A 20,291-nucleotide genomic window follows, 5' to 3' on the forward strand; every position below is an offset into this window, starting at 1 on the left:
GTGCAGGCACCTCACTTCGTCATCCAACATGAGAAAAACATGAAAGCCTTGACAGGAGCCCAGCATTATTCTGTCAGTTCTGTGTGGGAAAGGCCCTGCCCAGATGGAGTAACAAAGGTACAGCAAAGAAGCTGAGTACAAAAGGAGAGAGAGACTACTTTCTTACTAGAGTAAGACCAACATACAGACCCCTGTCCAAACCTGAACACTATGAATCAGAATCAGTAGAGCCAAATACATGGTTGTATAATAACCAGAATGATGCTGTTGTTTCCTGTATGTACAGTAGGTAGAGCTGTGTAATTATCAGAGGCTCAGGGGTAAAGGTAGGAAGTGACTGTTGTTGTCAGGTGTTTTTGACCCCAGAAGCGCAAAAGGTTAGTGAATAAATGATGTTGTGGGGAATGGTACACCTCAGGGGAGCGTCATAAGTCCTACATTATTCACAGTGATGATAAAGGATATATTTGACAGTATACTGCCAGGCATGGGAAGGTCTCTGCTTGCAGATTATGGGGCATTATAGAAGAGGGGAGGGAATAAAGAACATATAATTAAGAAGCTACAGGAAGGAATAAACCAAGTGGAAAATGGGGAGCAGAATGGGGTTTTAAGTTTTATGTTGATAAAAGTAAAGTCGTGTTCTTCTCACATAAGAAAATCAGTGAAAATATGAAGCTAAAATTATATAGAAATAGTCTAAAGAGAGTGAACAGCTTTCGGTTCCTGGGAATGATGTTTGACACATGATCAGGATCCTGAAACAAGATCGATGAATGTGAGAGCACACGCACTGTTACTGCCAATCCCTTAGTTATTTACATTTAGTCATTTAGCTGATGCTTTTATCCAAAGCGACTTTCAGAGAAGACGAGAGAGTTGGGAGCCAGAGCTTTCAACTATCAGGCTCCTCTTCTGTGGAACAAACTACCATTCTGGGTTCAGGAGGCAGACACGGTCAACACCTTTAAGAGTTGACTGAAGACTTTCCTTTTTGATATTATTATAACTATCTTATAGTTAGGGCTGGCTCAGGTCATCCCTAAGTTATGCTCCCTCCCTCCCTCTCCCTCTCTCTCCTTCTACGTTTACTACTACGTTTACGTTTACTAGGGACCATGTACAATTAAAAGATAAATGTTGCCATTTCATGCATTGTACCAGAGCCTCAGGCTAATTTACATCTGCAGTTCTCTCTCTCTCTCTGTCTCTCTGTCAGGGTTGTGCCTAGTCAGGCGTGGTATTGGTTGAAGATGTAGTAACATCTCCCTTACTGAACACTCTACTCAAACCTTCTCTCTCTCTCTCTCTCTCTCTCTCTCTCTCTCTCTCCCCATCCCTCACCATTACTATCTTCATTTGTAAACATACATGTCTCGTTAATGCATGTTACTAACTAAACTTCTTCCCTGGAGTTTCTGTGCTCTGTCGGCCAGCAGGTTCTCGTGGATCGTGCTGGCTCTGTGGTCCGCATGATGTCCTCTACATATATTACCACTGTCATTATTGTTACCATATCTCCATTACAGTTTATAGTTAGTTCATGATTTGCTGCTGCTGTGCATCTGTGTCTCTCATCTCTATCCGATCACCGGTTCCACTGCTACTGTAATCATTTATCATTCATGTAATTCATTGTCATTTTTCATCATTGTGATCATTCATTTTTATTTTATCATTCATTGTAATCATTGTCATTTATCATTCATGTATTCATTGTCATTTTATAAGTCATTGTAATTCATGTCATTTATCATTCATTGTAATTCATTGTCATTTTATCAGTCATTGTAATTGTACAGTATGTTTGTGTTAATTTGTCCTGTACACGTGACATCTATTGCACGTCTGTCCGTCCTGGGAGAGGGATCCCTCTGTGGCGCGTCCGGAGGTTTCTTCCACCTTTTTTCCCTGTTAAAGGTTTTTTGTGGGCAAGTTTTTCCTCACTGGAACCGAGGGTCTAAGGACAGAGGGTGTCACTCCCTGTACAGATTGTAAAGCCCTCAGAGGCAAATGTACTTTGTGACTTTGGGCTATACAAATAAAATTTGAATTTGAATTTGATGCGATGGCTACAGTGGAAGTTTGACTGGTGGTGGGACTCGGTTGGAGCAGTATACTGGACATACTAGCAGCACAGAAATTTGATATTAATGGCTCCTCTCCCAGTTGATAGATCCAACTACATAATTGGAGTTACGCTACTTGACATCTGCTAAAGAAATGACACAGTGCCTAAGAGTTCAGTACCACTCCATACATAACCATGTTCTTCTAATGAAGTATACTTGACCAACAGTGTTTTAAAGGAGGATACTTGGAACAGCTGTTCTATTCACACTTTTCTTTTTTTGTCTTTTCAATGTAATTTTCAGTCAGTAAAATCAAACTTTTTTTGCAAAGCTTGTTTCAAGTTTTACTCCAGCAATCAACCATGTACATAACTTTTCAGTATTCAGTGATGTACCGTCATACTAACTACAAACTTGAGAATCATTACAAAGTTTCAGGGCGTTCCTGTAACCATGGTAACTCACAGTGCCCGAGGAGAGGAAGCGACACTGAATGTCGTTTTTATACAATAATATCTTTCACACATGAACCAACAACAGGAGACTCTCTGTGTCAGACGAGTTCTCACATGTTAACTGAACAACACAGCTCTGTGACGAGTCCATGCTAGCTAAACAGCTAAACTTCAGCATCGGTGCTCCGTGTTTAGATCCCGGCCTGGTGTGGGTTACACGCACGCTGTAAACAATACCATTGGCTGTGTGACTATCTGCCAATAGAACAGGGTTTATGCAGGAATCCTGAGGTTAAATTTAATACCTTTTAATACCCTCTAAATATTTTTTAAAACCTCAATGCAACTTGCTTCTAGACATATAGCAAAAACAGGAATGAAATCCCACAACTCAGATTCATTCAAATAAGAATTTGGCGTGCAGATGTCAAATAATCCAGGTAATGAGCCACGTAATTCATTACAAGGGGATCAACAGAGCCTGCAGCATTCAAACTGACGTACTTTCAAATGAAGGCACACTCTTCATTTGAAAGAGTTGGCCAGTTTCTGAATGACAGATGCAGATTCCCTTAAAATAAGTGAATAAGAATACATAATAATAACAATAATAATGATCATTATTATTACTAGTCTCTCTGTCTCTCTCTGTCTGACCCTCTCTCTGTGTCTATCTCTCTCTGTCTGTCTGTCTCTCCCCCTTTCTCTATTGAATGTAAAACCACATATTACCTTAAAATTGCAGAAAAAAATCTTAAGTTGTCATAAACCATCAAATGGTTTATAAAAAAAAAAGGATTGGGAATGATCTGTGATCAGATACTTGGTCAGAAGAAGAAAAGTTGTGTCCGCGTGTGCGTCATGTCCTTGTATACATTAGTACTGTGAGTGCTTAAAATATGGCTATTAAGCAAATAATAATGATTGATTCCCTGTCCACTTTTGTCTAGACAGAAGGGCAAATTCTGATAGAGTTTGAGCTGCTTCAGAGGTAACTTCATATATTGCTGTTACAGACATTTGCTTATATGTTTGTCTTCCAATACACCGTCTGGATCTGGTCAAAATAAATAATGTGTGTGTCTTTTTGTAATGAAGACCCTCCTTGTGAATATCTCACAAATGGCATCCTCATGGTAAGACTTCTGACATGCTATCAGCTTCTAGATGATTGCTACATGATTATTGTGGCCAAAAGAATTCATGATAACAATATCATCACCATATCTTTTTTTTTTAAACAAGTGTGTTTAATAATTTTCAGAATAAACAATCCCACTACAACAAAATATAAATACAGGTGCAAAACTAACCTATCACAATAAGGCACATCTTAAATAAGATAAACATTGCCAGGCAGTAACATGTGTTGTTTACAGTCCAAAACATGAATAATCTGTCATCTTCCTAAAAGCATTTCAAATAAAAAATAAAAGAGCAAAAAAACAAACAAACAAACAAACAAACAAACAGACATATAATAAAAACATGCCTCCAATGCTTTCCTCCTCTACAAGAACAGCATAAACAAACTCCATTTACCCTTTAACGTGAAGGTGAGTTTTTCCAGTTCCACTGATAGTCCTGCAAGCCAGACACCGATACTTAGAACTAGAAGTGGATTTCCGTGATTTGGCTATAGTGTACTTGGCTTGTAGCATGTAAAAAATAATCATAGATTTATTTGCCTTGCTAAGGTCAAGGTTTGTCGGAAAAATACCATGGATACATAGGTTGGGGTCTAATATAAGTTTTATACCTGTAACCTGCAAAATCATATCCATCACCTCACTCCAAAAGGCCTAAATCAGTGGACAGTCCCATAGGCAATGATATAGTGTGCCCTCTCTACCACACTTGTAGCACGTGTCAGGGTTATTGGGGTTGAATTTTTTAACTGAGTTGGTGTTAGATATATTCTCATTATCTACTTGAAGTAGTTTAAAATGGGTATTTATTGTTTGTGTTTGAGATTTTTAACAAATCTTCTTACTGAATTTAAATCCTCACGCCATGCCAATCTTTTCCTATCTGAGGAAACAACTGATCCTTTCATGATTGACGCATAGAAGCTTGAAGTCAATCCCTTTTTAGGACGTTAGTTTGTTGCTATTTCTTCTATAGGGCTATGTCTAGGTAATGATAAAGATTTCTGCAACTTAAATATGTAGCTTCTTATCTGCAGGAATTTAAAAAAATGGTTTGGTTGAATGTCATATTTTCGTTTCGATCGACAAACGACAACAGAGTGTTTTTGACAAATAGATCTCCAATTTTACTAAGGCCTTTGTTTTCCCAGATTTTGAAGCCCATATCATTTTTGCCAGGTTTAAAATCACTGTTGCCCCAGATTGGTGTAAATTGAGATAACACAGGTATCTCACCTTTATGTTTATGAACCTCATACCATACCAGAATAGTGTTTTTAACAAAGGGATTATGTGTTGACGCCTTTTATTCTTTTAATTTAGCTGACTATAGATACAAATTGAGTGGTAGAGGGGATGACATTACGGTGGCCCTGAAGTGCAAAACACAACAGCAAATCGAATAACACAACAGCAAATTCAAAAACACAATAGCAAATCAAATAACACAACAGCAAATCGAATAACACAATAGCAAACCGAATAACACATTAGCAAATTCAAAACGGAAAGGGTAGGTACCCTCGGGCATAGACATATATACATAGATGCCGCATTGAGCGCTGAATCGTACGTAAACGGCGCCGCCATATTGGTTCGGGCAGATCTGCCCGTAAACTAATACAAGGAAATGGACTGAACTTCATAACGCGCCTTTCTACAAAGTTCTTTAAGTTAATGTCTCTTATACACCCATTCACACACACACTAATATATCTGGGAAACAAATAGGCACCAAAAACAACGTATGTAACTTTTAAAGTGATGATTATAAATGTTTACTCCTTATGTAAGCACCAAACCAACGTATGTATTTTCTAATGCTGAGTGTTTACAGCTACTAATGTGTGTAACACTGTTACTGTGATGATAAATATTGAAATATTTATATTTAACATTTAATCTGTGTCTATAATAACCAGATCCTGAAATGTAGATGTGACATGAGGGTTTTCTGAATAAAGAGCACTAACATGTACATACATACACATACACACACACATATATATTAGTGCTGTCAAAATTAACGCGTTAATTTTGTCGATTCATTTTAAAGAATTAACGCGTTAAAAATTAACGCAATTAACGCGGTTTTGTTTACTTCCGGTGGCAGCCCCCATTTTGGATGTGGCAAAGTAGAGCTTTGTTTCCCGATATATTAGTGTTGTGTGTGTGAATGGGTGTATAAGAGGCATTAACTTAAACCCTCACGGAGACTGCGCCCTGCACGGTCGCCCACATTGCCACAGCTAAAACCGGCCCTGCTTGTATTAGTTTACGGGCAGATCTGCCACATCCAATATGGCGGACGTAACGTATCGCAGCAACGGCCAACCTGCTCAATGAGGATCATGTATATGTCTATGTCTATCCTAACTAAAGGAAGCTATGTATATGTCTATGATTATCTACTAAAGGGAGTTCTATGTATAATGTCTATGATCTATCCTAACTAAAGGAGGTCTATGTATATATGTCTGATCTTCCTAACTAAAGCAGGTCTATGTCTATGTCTATCCTAACTAAAGGAGAGTCTATGTATATGTCTATCTATCTCAACTAAAGGGAGTTCTATTGTCTATGATCTATCCTAACTAAAGGAGAGTCTATGTATATATGTCTATATCTATCCTAACTAAAGGAGGTCTATGTATATATGTCATGATCTATCCTAACTAAAGGGAGTCTGTATATATGTCTATGATCTATCCTAACTAAAGGAGAGTCTATGTATATATGTCTATGATCTAGACTAACTAAGGAGAGTCTATGTATATATGTCTATGATCTATCCTAACTAAGGAGAGTCTTGGCGAAAAGATGGATAAGGACGGACTTTTAGGGGAATTTCATTTTAAAAAGTTGCCTGACGGCTCGTTGGACAAAAACAAGGCATTTGCACAGTTTGCAAAGCCGAATTTAAATTCCACAGAATAACACGACTTTAACATATCACCTCAAAACAAAACACCCTGTCTACACTACAAGGTGTGGCACTCGTCAGTATATTTCCTCATTCTGGCTTTTCTCTTGCACTGTGCTATGTGCACCTTAAGCCAATAAAATGAATGAATTTAAATATACTTTCTCTGTGTTTATTCTACATTAATTTGATCATTTTACAAATAATATTCATTATAAGCTTCCTCTCAGAAAAATGCATTTAATTTATTGATACATTTATTGATAGATTAATCGCGAGATTTTTTGCGATGAATTAGTTAATTTTTTAATCGATTGACAGCCCTAATTATATATAATATATATATTTGTGTGTGTGTGTGTGTGTGTGTGTGTGTTATATATTTGTGTGCGTGTATATATATATATATATATATATATATATATATATTATAATATATATATATATATATATATATATATATGTGTGTGTGTGTGTGTGTGTGTGTGTGTGTGTGTGGTGTGTGTGTGTGTGTGCTCTTTATTCAGAAAACCCTCATGTCACGTCTACATTTCAGGATCTGGTTATTATAGACACAGATTAAATGTTAAATATAAATATTTCAATATTTATCATCACAGTAACAGTGTTACACACATTAGTAGCTGTAAACACTCAGCATTAGAAAATACATACGTGGTTTGCTGCTTACTAAGGAGTAAACATTTATATCATCACTTTAAAAGTTACATACGTTGTTTTTGGTGCCTATTGTTTCCCAGATATTAGTGTGTGTGTGAATGGGTTTATAAGGCGACATTAACTTAAAGAACTTTGTAGAAAGGCGCTTTATGAAGTTCAGTCCATTTCCTTGTATTAGTTTACGGGCAGATCTGCCCGATCCAATATGGCGGCGCCGTTTACGTATCGCGACCAACCCGCTCAATGCGGCGTCTATGTATATATGTTTATGTATATATGTCTATGTATATATGTCTATGTATATATGTCTATGCCCTCGGGCGACATGAATCGTCGCTGATTGGACTGGTGGTCCTTTGAACCGGAAAGACATGGCTTACATGTTTTCAAAATATGAGCGCTGTTAGTGACAACGTACGTGCTGCTATTAAAGAATATTTTGATGCACGACATGGATATGACGTGATACTACGGAAGCGCATTGCATTCACTGGATAAAAAAAAAATAGACACTTTAGCTCGTAATTATGAGATCGTTTCTCATAATTACGATAAGGAAACTTCGGTAAAGTTAGAATGATATTGGCACTTCCAGGATCAATAACCTTAAGTGAAACGTTGTTAAAAGAGAAAACACACATATTTTCAACCATAGTAAGACAGACAACGAGCTACAACCTAACGTTCATCACAACGAGCTACAACCAAACGTTCATCACAACGAGCTACAACCTAATGTTCATCAAAACGAGCTACAACCTAACGTTCATCACAACGAGCTACAACCTAACGTTCATCACAACGAGCTACAACCTAATGTTCATCAACAATCAGACGGTCGTGTTGATCAGAGACGGTTGATCATAGTAAAAACGTCTCTGCGGTTGATGAACTGGTTCTGAAAGTTTTCATGAGTGAAATAGCTTGCAGAAAATAATTTCCTATTACAGTGGTCCCTCGTTTATCGCGGGGGATACGTTCTAAAAATAACCCGCAATAAACGAAATCTGCGAAGTAAGTTTTACAATTATTATACATGTTTTAAGGCCGTAACACCCCTAACCACACACTTTTATACACCTTTTTACACACATTTTGTACAGTACTCCCTTAGTTAATCAGGACACAGAACACATGTGCGGTTCTCACTTAGCCAATTTAGGACGCAGAACACAATGCGCGTTCATACTGTACAGTACGCTGTAAAAAAAAAAGCATGCAAAATTACACAAAAAAAATCTGCGAAACAGCAAGTCCGCGAAAAGTGAACCATGATATAGCGAGGGACGACTATATACCACAAATATGTTGGCTTGCTTGACCAGTTAACATAAACAACACCACTGTGTCACTGTAAAAGCTGTTGGCTACTTTGGCTAATTCATTAAGCTATTCAACAGCTCCCTCCTCTGGCCAACGCTGGCTATAGGTCTATGACAACTTGTTTTTTTTTTTTGTTGTTGTTTTTTTAAATTGGAACACCCAGGTTCATACGAAAAGACAAATAATTTTTTAGTCTAAATTATTAAATAGATTATTTAGTATTTATTTTGGTCTGTTTATTTAGCCTAAACAGCAACAATATTGTAGCTATTCTCAGCAATCCATGTGAATTTGCTAGAAGACTAGGAACCAGCTATGATTTTGTGTGTTAAGTTGACTGACGAGACGTGTGGTTTCGGTTTCGTTTCTTGATTCATGTGAGGATGAGGCCGTTTTGGATGAGGATGAGGCCGTTTTGGATGAAAATGACAAAGGTTTTTCTGAGGATGATGCCGTTGGCTGATGCTGTTTTGGGTGAGGATGAGGCCGTTTTGTCTGAAGATGACAAAGGTTTTTCTGAGACTGAGTGACTTTTAGGTGACTCTGATGCCTTTTTGTTTGAGTCTGAGATCTGAGGATGTCCTAAAATGAACACCGTAATGGTGGTGTATTTCTTTGTCATTCTCCCATCTAGAGGAGAGGAGACAGTCAGGGAAGGGAAAGTGTTCCATGTTTCCAAGGCAGGTATTGACAATGGGTCTTGCTAGTAGAGATGCAGAATAATGCTGCCCAGTAGTGGGAGGTGGAAATATTTCATCTTCCCCATGGCAACATCATATTCCAATTCCACTGTTATGATGCACACTAACTTTTTTAAACGCAACTGTGACATGATTTCTATTGGCACCAAATTTCTCACTAAAACTGCTCACAGTTTCTGCCTCACCTTCAAAAACTCCACCTTGTCACCCTCACCTCAATAATATTGCCTGACTCCTCCTGCTGCAGACACTCTCATTTAAGCCTTCATCACCCCCAGAATCGATTACTGCAACAGCATCCTCTATGGCACACCATCTAAAACTTACAACCCAAAACACAGTGTAAAACTCACAGGTCTGCCAATGATATTTAATTTCAATGGCTCACTTCCTGTGTGTGCTCTTACATAGCTTGCTGAGGCAGAGCTAAAGCCCCACACGTAACGGTTGTCTGAGAACAGACACAGGATACAATAGATAATGTGTAGGTCAGTTATTTAATTTTCTGTTTCTGCAGTACATCAATAATTCTTTCAATCAGCTGAATGTTTATTTGTCATTATGTCCTCTGTCTCTGTCCAGACAAACATCCAGATGCCTTCCCAAACCTCCTGACACCCAGTGACTCCACCCTGCACCTGGTTGATTCTGGTCATGCCATCAATATTGGCTGTGTGCCTGTCCTGCGGCCTGAGAGAGATGTAGATGTCATCATATCTCTGAGCTATTCATAGGACCCAATGGACATTCTCAGGGTAAACAGAAGGAGGAGAAGTGAAGAAACGGAATGGTTCCGAAATATTTAACTAAATCATTAACATTACTCTGTGATCATTGTTAATCAGGTCCTAAAGGAGACAGCTGCTTACTGTAAAGACCATCACATCCCCTTCCCAATGCTGATTTTGCTAGCCTGGAAAAGGAGCCTCAGAAGGAGGTCTACATTTTTGAGGATAGGGAGAATCCCAAGGCCCTGATAGTGGTTCATTTTCCACTTGTCAGTGTCCACATACCAACATCACAAACATCCTGGTAAGCCCTTTCGAAGTGAATGAAACTGAATGCAACAGTGTTTTTATATATAAAATAAAAAATATATAAATCTGCTGAAGATTTTCTCTTAAGATCATAGGTAAAGAGTTCAAAGAATGTCGTTGATGGGGATAGACTGGAACTGAAAAATGGCTGTAGGAGCCATATATTGTTTTGTTAGATCAGTATTCTGGGTTTGATTTATTTGGTCTGGTTGCCACGGTGATGTGTGTGGTTTGGGTCACATGGGTGCCAGCCGATGATAGCCATAGGTTACATTAGGGGCTGAATCACTTGCACTAGGGGAGGAGAGAGGCAGGTTAGGTTACCGTAATTTTTTGTTGACCGCTTTTTGTTTAGTTTGATTGCTTTGTGATACATGCCAACAGTGTACATTAAATCCCATCTCATCATCTCATCTCATTAAATACTTTGAAACTTACCTGGACTCATCGCGCTTCTCTGAGCATCAGCGCGTCATACAAAACATACAGGACCTAACCTCAGCCTCTCTAGCGACTTTAAAGGATTTGGAAAGCCACTATAATGGCCCTGGACTTTTTGAATCAGTAACCCAGAACAAACTACACATTAGCTCAAAAAGTCTTAGACTTCTACTCTATATATTTATTTATAATATTTTATTTCTAAAGAAAAAATACATAAAACAAATTGCATTGTCTTGTGCTTTATGAAATATGATTTCACCAGAAGTCGTATGACTTCACAGGTATGAAGCGAGAGACTGAGGAAGAAATAAAAGCTGGGCAGGTGGATGTGAGCAGCAGCGACTCCATACGAAACCATGGCCATGACCTACATGAGGCTCTGGTGGAGTTGACTTATAACATATTAAATAACAAAGACAGCCTCCTTGGAGCCTTGCAGAAAGCCCTGGAGTTGAAGGCATCAGAGATAAAGAAATAGGAGGGCTGCAAGGTGCAACACATTATTTTAGGTTGCCTAAAATAAACATCATTAAGTCTTATAGCCAGATTTCAAAACATAATAACTTTTCAATTTTATTCATATAGCACCAAATCACCTCTATATAGATAAATAGAAAGACAGAGAAAGACACAGATCCACAGCAGCAGCAAATCATTAACTAACTATAAACTGTAATGGAGATATGGTAACAATAATGACAGTAATAATATATGTAGTGGACGTCATACAGGATCACAGCAGCAGCCACGATCCACGAGAACCTGCTGTATAACCTTTGCTTCATATAACTCTGTACAACCAACTTTAGTATATCAGTCACATTACTCTTCTCCAGTATATTACTGTTTTCCTACAGTTTTTTCTAGTACCTTCAAATTTTATATCAATGAAAGCGATAGAGCAAGTTTTCATGCATGCACGTACATAAACATCAAGCAAGTTTTTCCTCACTGGAACCGAGGGTCTAAGAACAGAGGGTGTCACTCCCTGTACAGATTGTAAAGCCCTCAGAGGCAAAATGTACTTTGTGACTTTGGGCTATACAAATAAAATCTGATTTGTTCTGATTTGATTTGATGAACACCACATGTAATTGTATATGCATTTCTTTTTTACAGTATTGATCATTAAAACATTTCAACAGAAGCATAAACTTTTATCATCAACTTTTATCATATAACTTTTTTCATAAACATTTCACGATTTGCACTTTGAGTTTGAAAGGCCTTTTAGTATGCACTAACTTCACTGACTCCTGTGTCATAATTTACAGTGCAAAATTACAAATAGAAACTTAATCAATGTATTAAGTTTGCAACCTAGTTCAGGTGGTTAACTCATACACTGCTGCACTCACATACTCCTCAGCATAAAAAACCCCAAAACAAAACACACCTTTAGCAACAGGGCCGAGAATTTGCCTGCTGCTGCACTGTTCACTGAAAAACTCCACTGTTCACTTCATGTAGCATTCATAAACCAGCTACTCTGTTGAAGTCTGATCATATTGCCTCAGGGCAGCTTTCTGAGAGAAATTTTCCCCATTTGTGCTGCAGACTCAGCTGCAGAACTGCAGTCTGTGCTGACTTGAATGTGTTACTTTCCATATCTGCTGTGTTTTATTTCATAAAGATAACCATATAGTATACTTTTAAACCACTGTGTGCTAAATAAGCCATTCTATGACACTGCCATTGCTGCTACCAGTTGGATTGACGTGCTACACGTCTCTTGTTGTTGATGTCATCCTGTCTCTGTGCAGAACTTCCATATTAATTGTCTAATATGGGTCTGATATGGCTTCTTATGTTACAGTTCTGTCTCAGAGAAATTCTATTTATATCCAATGAATTTGCAACAGCAAACACAGGACGTTTAGAGGAAAATGTAATGCAGACCCAAATGTTTTCTATGATCGTAACTCTGAAAATTGCACCTTTTGTTTACAAAATCCACTTAACTACTGCGACTACAGCATTATCAAGATTTAACCAAAATCACAGTCTGTCAATAACATTAACTAAAGTGCTTTTGGCTAAACTAAACTAAAGATCAGAGTCTAAATAAAAAACCCAGGACACTGGTGTCACAGTCATTGTCATCACTACAACATCTACACTACATAATTTCTAGGAGACAGGTTTGTGTTTTTGTAGTGTGTGTGTAATGGGCTGAATTGGTTTTGCCACAAGGGTCAAATATCATGTCATCTGGAAAACAGCAACTGAGAAAACAGATCTTTTTAATACATCAATTATAATCTTCAGCCTTAGCTGTTTAGCCAACATCTACAAAAAGTCCTCAGAGATAAATGAGAATAACACTAAGATGAACTAACTACACATGAGAAATGCAACCATTGTAGAATGTTTTTTGTTTTGTTTTTGCTAACTACTAATTTGTTTCTATTTATTTATTTATTTATTTTCTTTACTAAATCTTATTTTGTAAAATAGTTTTTTCAGATGATGTTGTGTTTCAGTAATCTGTTAGGCATAGAATGAGAGACACTGCCAACAAAGTATGAACAGCAAATGTTATAGCTAAGACTTCCAAGGGTGTGCATCTGGCACTGGTCCCAGGTCAAACACAGGCTGTGAGTGGTAAAAGAGAGAGAACATTATCATTGGAAAGTGTCTGCCTAACAAGAGGGAAGGCACCGCCTTAATACTTGGAATTAGATTGTGTTAATGGCTTTAGGGTGTGACGTAAAGCTTTCTATGCTATCAACGCCCTCTGTGTTCAAATGGGATTAATGGGGATTTAGTTTTTCTTTATAAACTTTATTTTCCTTCATAAACATGAACTGTGCATCTGAAATCTTGGATGGATCATTGTACGCACTGTTTTGGATGTATCAAGTTGCTCACATTGTCATCGACATCCTGCACTGCTCTTTTTTAAGGTCACAAACTCTGCTTAGCATGAAACTGGACATATACTTGAGTAAACAACATTCCCTCCTTAGATACTGTACAACAAGAATTAGATTTATAGGTCACCAATGGATCTGAGCCATTACCACCCCAACAACACTAGACAGATGTGTTACATACAGTAATCAGGCCATATTGTGTTTTACATTCTTTTGTTTACTTTGTGAACACTGGGGTACACAAGCACCTACAGAGGTGGGAGGAAGACCTGCTAACTTTTCAAGTACAGGTATGCAAACATATATGTGTTGTATTGTATTAGATGAGAGCAAGACAAAAGACAAAAAAAAAAGAGAAAGAGAAATCTCAAACCAAATAATCACAAAGTCACTATATATATATATATGTATATTTGGAAATATATTAGAAAAGATCAAATAAACAATTTAAGTATTTATAAGATTAAATATATTTACAATCTATATCAACATCGTCATCTATAGAATAAATATAATTCTCATCTTCTTCCTTACGGTCTGAATAAGTTGCTAAATTTATCACTAGTCGCATTTTGGAAACAAAATCGCTGAGAGGTTCTGAATCACTAAATCCTCCGGAAAAAAGTCGACAAGTTAACACTGTAGTCACCTCTGGTTTTAAAACATGTACGGGGAGCAGTTAACAGTGTCCGATCAGCTCTGAAACACACTACATACATTTTAACCCAACTGAGTCAATCTGCCATGACTTCAACCTGAAAATTGGTACTGTCACTATTACCCCTAACCATGCTGCTAAAAACCTGGGCGTCGTACTAGATGATCGTCTTTCTCTCTCTGAGCACATTTCCTCCGTAGCGAGGTCATCTTGCTATGCATTGTACAATATTAGAAAAATCATACTGTACCTGACCCAATATGCCGCTCAGCTCTGATACAGGCTACAGTCAGCTCCCGCCTCGATTATTGCAACTCGCTCTTGGCTGGCCTACCTGCTTGCGCGATCAAACCTTTGCAAATGGTCCAGAATGCCGCAGCGCGACTGGTTTTCAATCAACCTAAAAGGTCACATGTCACCCCACTCTTCAGCGACCTGCACTGGCTGCCTGTAGCTGCCAGAATTAAACACACAGCTCTGACGCCAGCCTACAAAACCACCTCAGGATCTGCCCCTGCCTATCTCAGCGCCTTACTAAAGGCTCACGTCCCGACCAGGGCGTTACACTCCGCTCATACAAACCGTCTAGTTGTACCCTCGCCTCTCGCAAAGCGAGGTGACTCTAGACTCTTCTCTGTGGTCGTCCCCAAATGGTGGAATGACCTACCAACGGCTACTAGAACAGCAACATCCCTTTCGACCTTTAAAAAACTTGTAAAAACCTTTCTGTTTCGAGAATGCTTCCCTGCCTAACAAAACTAACAAAACTAACAACTACTCTGTGCTCCTTTACACCTTTCTCAGCTTATGTCCTCCTCTGTAAATCGCTTTGGATAAAAGCGTCTGCTAAATGCAATGTAATGTAATGTAATGTAATGTAAACTGTCTCCACAAGCACATTCAAGGGCCTCAGCTGCTCTCTGCACAGGCAGAAAGGCCAGCTAACTGAATGTTACTTGTTGGATGTTTCACCTCCAGGATCTAAATTCACCTGCACTTACTTTATTTATTTACTAATATTTGTTAGATGTTGTTAGGGATAAATATTTCACCAGTAATACAAGTGCTGCATTATATCAGAAAACAATGAGTATTGTCATATTACTTAACGTAAGTGTTATGATGCGCTCACTCACATAAGAATTGTTGGTACATTAAGGGCGTGGTTGGTTACACATAGGTTGTTGTTGTTAAATATCTGCACACCCAGGGTGTAATATAATAGCATGCTCTTAATGTGAAAGGAGGTTAACAGTCAGGAGAGGAAGTGTAGGGCTCTTTCTCCCCAGGTTGCTGACCCCTTCCAATTGGAAACCGGAGCAAAGGACCGACATCAAGATGGACCAATCAGGGGGGAGCTAAGTTTAAACCACAGCTCCTCCCCTTCGTCACCTCTAGACAAATAAGATAGTAGCACATTCACATATAAATACTATGGTTACCTGTAAGTTAGGCACTTTTTTGGACATTGGCTGCCGCAACTCGCTCACTCTTAGAGTCAGTGAACTGTGGTTTCCAGAACAAAGACAGTCCATGTACATGTGCTTTTAATTCTGCAATGCTCAAATACATTTTTTAAAACAGACTTCTGACTTTGAGTTCTCCTTACTTGCAAAATAACGTACACGCTTAACAATGTGTGTTACTGTAAAGGAGATTACTGAGCCTGGTTGTGTCGATTATCAGGTCCAGCCATGTTCACTGGAAGGTAGACATTGACACACAATCATAGCGTTACCTTCAATGCATAGTGGTGGTGCTAAAATGCACATTCAGCTACTGTAAATGGCAATCAATATGCCTGACAAATCCCTGTCTTTCCGTTTCATGGGCACTAACCCCACAGCACAGAGGAATCTGTCTTTCCATACACATTGTCCCAGAGAAGCATTACGAGGCAGCATACTGCATGTTTCTTTCATTCAAAACATTTCTGTTTGTGTTTTAATGTGAAAAGCTGCGTTACCCTTGTACCCATACTGTACTACCACAGACGCTGTTAAACCACCAGCATGTGGCTCTCAGTACGGTCCATGTGTCATGCTCTAACTATCATATGATGTGTTCTCTAAAAATTAACCTTGATATAAACACACAACTGTGATTTAGTGGGCCTGAGTAAGGTTTCCCTCCAAGTTCATCTCAAAATAAGTCACATTAAGACAAACACAGCTGACTAAGTTTGCCTTTAAAAGCTTTGTCTGGGACATCACTGACGACATCACTGTGTTTCTTCTCTAACTATTTGCTTTGGTGTCACTGTTAATGTGATGAGTAGAGGCCAGAGCACCGTGACTTTCTGATGGATGTTTACTTTAACCAGAATGCCAGCCAAAATGTTTAGTCCACTGATGCTGAGCAGACATAAGAGCTGTTCAAGTGGTGCATTTTAGAAAGAAGCCAACATTCCCCCACCTCCCACCCCTGTGCTGTAGTATGCCTGTCTTGCACCAATTATGGTCATTATTACATTAAACTAAGAACTACCCTACCATGTACACTGTAGATTTTATCAGCTGTAAATATCTAAGCAAGTCTCCAGCTCCATTAGAAAAAATGGATAATCAATAATATGAAACACTAACATCAACTGTTTCTAAAATAAAATCATTAAGTTAGGATGTGGCAGAGAGAAGCGGGTATTGAAAACCATGACCCGCATGAGAGTGAAAGCTTGGCAAGCAGCTCAATCTACAAGCAGTAACACTGTTGTCCTGTAGGATCCACATTCAGTGTGTTTTTCATACAAGCACTCACACTCTGTATTTAATTAAACTAGAAAGGCAACCAAGAAATACAAGAGAGAGAAAGAGTGATCTATATATTTTCTTACGGATGATGTCATATGCACTTTCACACATATAATGGCAGTTAAAAGAAGCTGTTAACCATTGGTTCTGTATAATGAATAAGAGATATAAGATATATACCGCATGATGCTGAGTTGATTTCCAAATTTCCAAATTTGTAGTGTGCTACCCAGGCCCACAAACTTTGTAGTGCTCTAGAAAAAAGCCTGACGTTCAGACTTTATCCTATGTGTTCAGAAAGCCTATTAAACATATATAATTATAATATACACCGAATAACATGTATAAATCGTGAGGAATGAGTGGCATGATTTGGTGTGAGATTTATTCTGGCAACATGAGCTTGAATAATATATACATGTTTAGATGTAGAACTTGTATTTATTATGTTAAATAAACATGTAAAATGATGATTACTAGCCCTGCTGAATTTCACATATATTCATATTCTCACATATATTCCACAGACCATAGTTGTCATAGTTGTCATAGTTGTATTCAGCCACCCACCCTGAGGAGTAGATCTAGAGTCACATTACTGGTTAAACTAATCTAACCTGAACCTGATCTCCATGACATTAGCTTTCATGAACATTAAAATTTGTAATAAAACTGAAGAGCAAAGTGATGCAAATTTCTACATTAACGTTTATTTAGGTTGGAGCTATGTGCACTCTGTCAACTAAAGCCACAAAACAGTGCTCTAGAAAAAAGTTGTTTGGTCTGAGATTTGTTTGTGTGTTGGCAGCTGTGAAGTTAATGTCAAATAATGTTGCATAGGCATACTAAACCTCATATAAGAGGTTTCTCTTATATGAATCACGAGGAAGTTTCCCCATAACCATAGTAACTCATTCTCAGGCCTGCCTGTGTGCACACAGTGGAAGGGAGACGGAGAGCTCCTGTGTAACAGATGTGTTATATTGGATCTTGGCAGTCCTGTCTCTGCTGCCTCCCAGCTAATCTAAAAGTTGGTAAAGGCATGGATCGTGGGTGGAGTTGAGGTGGGCGGAATGATGTCTCATACAAGCCACCTGTAAGGGCACCCACCTGTCGATTAATTATGCATAACTTTAAGCCTTACTATTAATTATGAGACTATAGTACTTATTATCAATAGTAATTTGAATACAGATCAGTACAGTTATGAACGGGAAAATTAGCTAAATTAAAAATTAGTATGCTGCTTTCCAGACAACCTACAGGTGAACTGGAGCTCAGGAGGGTAGTCCAGGCCTCAAACAAAACAAATGAAGTCATTCCATTCTATCAGTCGCTGCTGTCATGCATGCTCTCATTTCCTTGCTGTCATTATTTATGGCTGTCAATCATGTTTTGAGCTGTTCATCAGCTGGTCACATCTACCCAATAGCACAGCGACACACCTGACTTGTTAGCCAATCATCTTGGAAGATAAATATTTAGTATTTATAATTATTTGTTTATGTGAGATGTTATTTGATTAGAATCCTTATTTCTCATTCATAATATGTACAGCAACGTAACAGTGTTGTGTTTTCAAAATTTTCTGCTTACTAGGAGCCATAATGCTCTCTTGTGTTTCGTCTCTTTGTATTTCTACCTCTATCATCACCAGTGTCAGGTTGCACATCTGAACTGCAAAGGAAGACAGTGATAACATATTTGAATGACATATAGCAGCATTTTATTAACCATATAAATGTTAATTTTAAACTTTTATTAGTCCAACTACTTAAAGCTTTGGATGCCACCACAGTGTTTCAAGTAAATTGAATGAAAAACTCACACATCTCAAGTTGAGTGTGAAAACCATAAAGACCCGCCGCTGGGTGAGGCTGGGCCGCGTCAAGTATTCCACAAAAAAGTACAACTGATCCAATCTTCTTTACGATTAACAGTTCTTCAGAACATGAACAGTTTGAACATGAACGGTTCGAACATGAACAGTTCTTCAGAACATAGGCTTCTCTTGCCTACTCCTTGCTGCCAGAGACCTGGCAGCACCTGCTCTCACACAGCTGAGCCCCATTTGGCTTGAGGGAGGAAGCAGTTGAGACCCTCAGTATGGCTTGAAGATGCCCATCAGTAACTTTCGACCTGTACTTTGACTTATTAAAGTTCATGGTGGAGAAGAGCTTTTCACGCAGATATGTGCTCCCAAAAAGGCACATGGTCCGTTTGAACATCCTGGAAAGCTCAGGGAAGGTGGGGGGCAATTCTCTCAAAAATTGTCCAAGCTTGTGTACTTTTCCACTCACCTCCCTGAACTTGGCTTTGAGTTCAGAATTGCACTGCAGGTCAATGAGCTCCATTTGAAGCACAGGAGGGGCATCTTGCACATCTAAGGAGAAGGGGTCAGCAAAAATTTGCAAAGTGGCTCTGTGTGTCTTGAAGTCTAAAAACCTGTGATCAAATTCCTCCTGTAGCTTCACAATGGCATCAGCATACTTATCACCACTGAATGGTGTGCCCACATCCATGACTGCCCTGCATGCTGAAATGGCAAAGGTTTGTCTGAGAGAGCTGGGCTTTCATTGACACAAGTTTTAAGGAGAGTGCTCTCATGTTGTCATAGGCAGCACTAACAAGCTGCCCCAGGCCTTGTAACTTCTTGTTCAGTACATTCAGCTCCTGTGTGATGTCAACAAGAAAAGCTAAGGCCTGCTGATGGATAAAGCAGTGCAGAGCAATGGCCTCCTCCACACCCTCCTCTTACAGTTTTCTTTGAACTTGTGCCACCAGTCCATTTCTCCTGCCTGTCATTGATGGCGCTCCATCGGTTGTTATTCCAGCAACCTCTTCCATGGCAAACCGGCATCCACAATGGCATCACACAGCTGGCGGAATATCTCCTGAGTGGTGGTCTGGCCATGCATAGGAATCACTGTGAGCAACTCCTCCATCACTTTAAAATTGTCGTTAACACCATGGGACATACATTGCGAGCTGTGCAGTGTCAGTGATGTCTTTGCTCTCATCCAAAGCGACTGAGTATGCACAGAAACGTTTGGCTTCCTCACGCAGTTGATCGTGTATGTTACCTGACAGGTCAGGAATGCGCTCTGCCACTGTGTTGGCTGAAAGGCTGATGTTTCCAAACTGACCCTTCTTTTCTGGACTGACGCCTATACTTGCAGCCCGTACTGTAACATGCACTTTTTGATGAACTCGGCTTCTTTGA

This window comes from Larimichthys crocea, chromosome I (assembly GCF_000972845.2).
Source record: "Larimichthys crocea isolate SSNF chromosome I, L_crocea_2.0, whole genome shotgun sequence".
Taxonomy (NCBI): domain Eukaryota; kingdom Metazoa; phylum Chordata; class Actinopteri; family Sciaenidae; genus Larimichthys; species Larimichthys crocea.